General features: G+C 40.9%; 1 protein-coding gene across 1 annotated transcript in view; it reads left to right on the top strand.

Annotated features, from left to right (window-relative positions):
• LOC102863409 (chromosome unknown open reading frame, human C20orf194) overlaps positions 1 to 3,597 on the top strand; it is a 153,637-nt gene that overhangs the window by 12,674 nt on the left and 137,366 nt on the right. The gene's annotated exons all lie outside the window — the stretch shown is intronic.

The raw sequence follows: 3,597 nt of genomic DNA, 5'->3' as shown, positions 1-3,597 counted from the left end.
CAGATGCTCTGCTGGAGAAGGAGGGGCAATCTCCTCCTGTACCAGTCAGATCTGATTTGATGGTACACACACACAAAATAATAAAATTAAAAAAAAAAAAAGATGTGCCGAGAATTTAGTACAATGAACTAAAAATATCCATGCATAGGATATCATCATTAAAATGTTTGCATACTGTACATCCAAAACAGGGAGAATTGATACATTTGAAGTGTGGTGTTGATGAAGACTATTGAACACCCCGTGAACACCAAAAGAACAAAGAAATCTGTGTAGGAGGCAGGAATGGTGATAGTTCTTTTTACATACTTCGGCATCTTATCAGGAGAAGGGGCATCTTATCAGGAGAAGGACGTCATGCCTGATAAAGTTGCTATTGCATGTCATCAAGTAGGAACCAAACCATAGCTGACCCTGCGGTGGTGGGTTTTCAGAGGCAGTAAATCACATGGAAGATTGCCTAACCTTCCTCACAGCACCTGGTGATTTTGAACCGTGTACCTTTGGGATTGCAGCGCAGCTTCTTACCACCAGAGCTTGGAAAAGATAGGTGAGCAGTCTGATCCTCAGCAAAGTGGCCGCGACAATGGGCTGAAACACAACAGCAGCTGTGAGGATGGCGTGAGTCTGGGCAGCGCTTCATTCTGTTACTTAGGGTGCCTGTGAGTTGGAGCCATGGCACCTGACAACAACATGAAGACAAAAGAATATTTACAGGTGAGGTGGATAGAGACAGGAATGGTCAGAACCTGCCAGGATTGGAAGTTAGAACATAATGGAGCAACGCTGGCTTCTTGAAGGCTTTGCTTCAGGCCCAGGATGGAGTCCTGCTGTTTTGTGCTGTCAAGTCGCTTGCGACTCATAGTGATCCTATTTACAATAGCCCTGAAACCTGCTCTATCCTGTGCCAACCTTATTGTCTCTGACACACTTACCCCCATTACCCCATCACTGAATCAATCCATCTCATCCAGGGTCTTCCTCTCCTGCACCGTCCCTCCAACCTCCCATGCATGATGTCCCTCTCCAAGGACTGGTCCCTCTTTGCAACATGTCCAAAATATGTCAGATGAAGCCTCAGAATCCTTGCCTCCAAGGAGCAGCCTGGCTTCACCCTTTTCAGGATGAACTGTTTGTTCTCCTGTCAGTCCATGGTAGAGCCAATACTCTCCTCCAGCACAACAGCTCAAAGGCATCAATTCTCTTTCTATCATCTCTGTCATTGTCTGGCTTTCTGACACATAGCAAGTAATTGCAAAGACCATGTCCTGGATCAGGCACACCTTAGGCTCCAGACTGACATCATTGCTCTTAAGTACTCTGGATAAGTCCCTGACAGCAGACTTTCCCACTTTTCTACTTGTGTTTAGGATAATCGGGAGTCCAGGTAGCAAAATGGGTAACCATTGGACTGCTAACTGAAAGGTTATTGGTTTGAACCCACCTGCTCCTCCATGAGAGAAAGATAAGGCAGTCTGCCCCTGTAACTGGCCCTTATACACAGGCCAGTTCTTTTCTGTAAGATAGGGTCACAATGAGTTGGAATCAGCCTCGCACTGGGTCTCATTTGGGGTCTGGGATTTTTGGTAGGGTATATACTGAGTCTGGTGGTATGACTAGATCATAGTGTGTTGGCAGTGTTTCCTAAAAATCTCTAGGACTTTTCTGTGTTATTCTAACCTTTGGAAAGGATGAGCAGATGAAATATAGGTGCCCTTAAGAGTTACATAGATAATTTAAGTTGTTTTGCCCTAAAATAAGTAACAAGTAAGAAAGCAAGGTTTGCAAGTTGTGTATTTTTAAAACCATTTTCTGTTATTTAATTCCTAGAGGAAAGGGCAACTCACCCAGCATGCCTTAAAAAAAAAAAACCAAAAAAAAAAAAAACCAAACCAACAGCTTTATTTTTCAGTAGTGTTAGATTTATGCAGAAGTTGTGAAAATTATACATCATGTTCCCTAAATACTTTCACCTGACTCTTATTTATAATTCTAACCATTTTACATGTAACAGTTTATCAAAAGGAAGAAATTAGTACTGTTAAAATAGTTTACTAGTGTTGGGCTCCAGATTTTATTTGGATTTCCCCACCAGTGACCTTTTTCTATTCTAGGATTCAATCCAAGATTCCACATTACATTTATATTTGGCATGCTTTTTGCAGTCAAGGAAGTGAAGAAAAGTGTGGATGCTTTCTGAATGAAGACAATGTGAAACTTTATCAAGAGCAGATTGTGTGGTGAAATGCTCAGAGAAATCCAAAGAATAGGAAGAAAATAGACTTAGGTGTTCTCATACTTGAATATGAACAAACTTCCAAATGACGTTTTACCTTTGAAGTGGGTAGCATTTCTAATGTTCTTAAATTTAGTTTGTCGAATGCCTTGTTTCTTAATTCATGTGTAGGACGTGGATTGCAATTGGAAACTAGTTTTAACTGTGTGTTTATATGTATATGTAATTTTTAATTGTAATTTGAGTGACAGTTTACAAAGCAAATTGGTTTTCAGTTTAACTGTACACATTTCATTCTGTAACACCATTACATGCCTATAGTGTGATCTTACATGTCCCACTTCCTCCGTGCTCTCATGTCCATCCTACCTCTTCCTGCCCAATGGGCTTTATCTAAATGTTGCCACTTTGACTGTATGTGTGTTTATATATATTTTTTTTAATTGGTTTGCTTCCAAAGTTTATATACATTGTTTCATTCTAGTCTTCATTAACATTGTGTTTCATACAATCGTCGTCCAACATTATGTTTTATAAAATCAGTCACCACTGGACCTCCGCCAAGCTGCCTCTTTGACCTTATATGCTTGGTTATTCTTTAATTTTTTTATTATTAATTTCAATGAAAATTTACAGAAACTTTGGATTTCCATTCATTCTCTGTTGCACTTTTCTCTCCTCCCAACCCTCCCCCCAGTACACTCCCCTCTTGGAAAAGTAAAAGAAAAATTCTTTCATTGTTTTATTGTTCCCATTCCTCCCCCCAGGTCCACCCCACTATGCAGCCTTCCCTCTGGACTTGTCAATCTAATCACATATCCCTTTTAAACAGTTTTCTCCCTCATCTGTTTCAATGCAGTATACGTTATTGAACCCATCTTTCTCAGTCTCCCTCCAACCCTGAGGTCAGTCCTGTTTTACAACAGTGCACCATGCAGTATTTGTTCTTTTGTGACTGAGATACTTCACTCAGCATAATGTCCTCCAGGGTCACCCATTTTGAATAATATTGCATGAGTTCCCTGTTTTTCAATGCAGCATAGTATTCCATTGTGTGAACATACCACAGCTTCTCTATCCATTCATTTGTTGATGGACACTTAGGTTGTTTCCAACTCCTTGCTCTTGTGAACAAAGCTGTGATAAACATGGGTGTGCATATATCTGCGTGGGTGGCAGTTATGGTCTCTTTGGGGTATATTCCCAGTAGTGGAATTGCTGGGTCAAATGGTATTTCTTTTGTGTGTGTACTGTCAAATCAGATCTGACTGGTACAGGAGGAGATTGTCCCTCCTTTTCCTGGCAGAGCATCTGGTGGATTCGAACCGTGTGCCTCTGGGATTGTAGTTGCAGCTCCTTGC

This window comes from Elephantulus edwardii, unplaced genomic scaffold (assembly GCF_000299155.1).
Source record: "Elephantulus edwardii isolate Elephantulus edwardi_28Jun2011 unplaced genomic scaffold, EleEdw1.0 scaffold00138, whole genome shotgun sequence".
NCBI classification, from domain to species: domain Eukaryota; kingdom Metazoa; phylum Chordata; class Mammalia; order Macroscelidea; family Macroscelididae; genus Elephantulus; species Elephantulus edwardii.
This window is presented reverse-complemented; position numbering and strand designations above follow the sequence as displayed.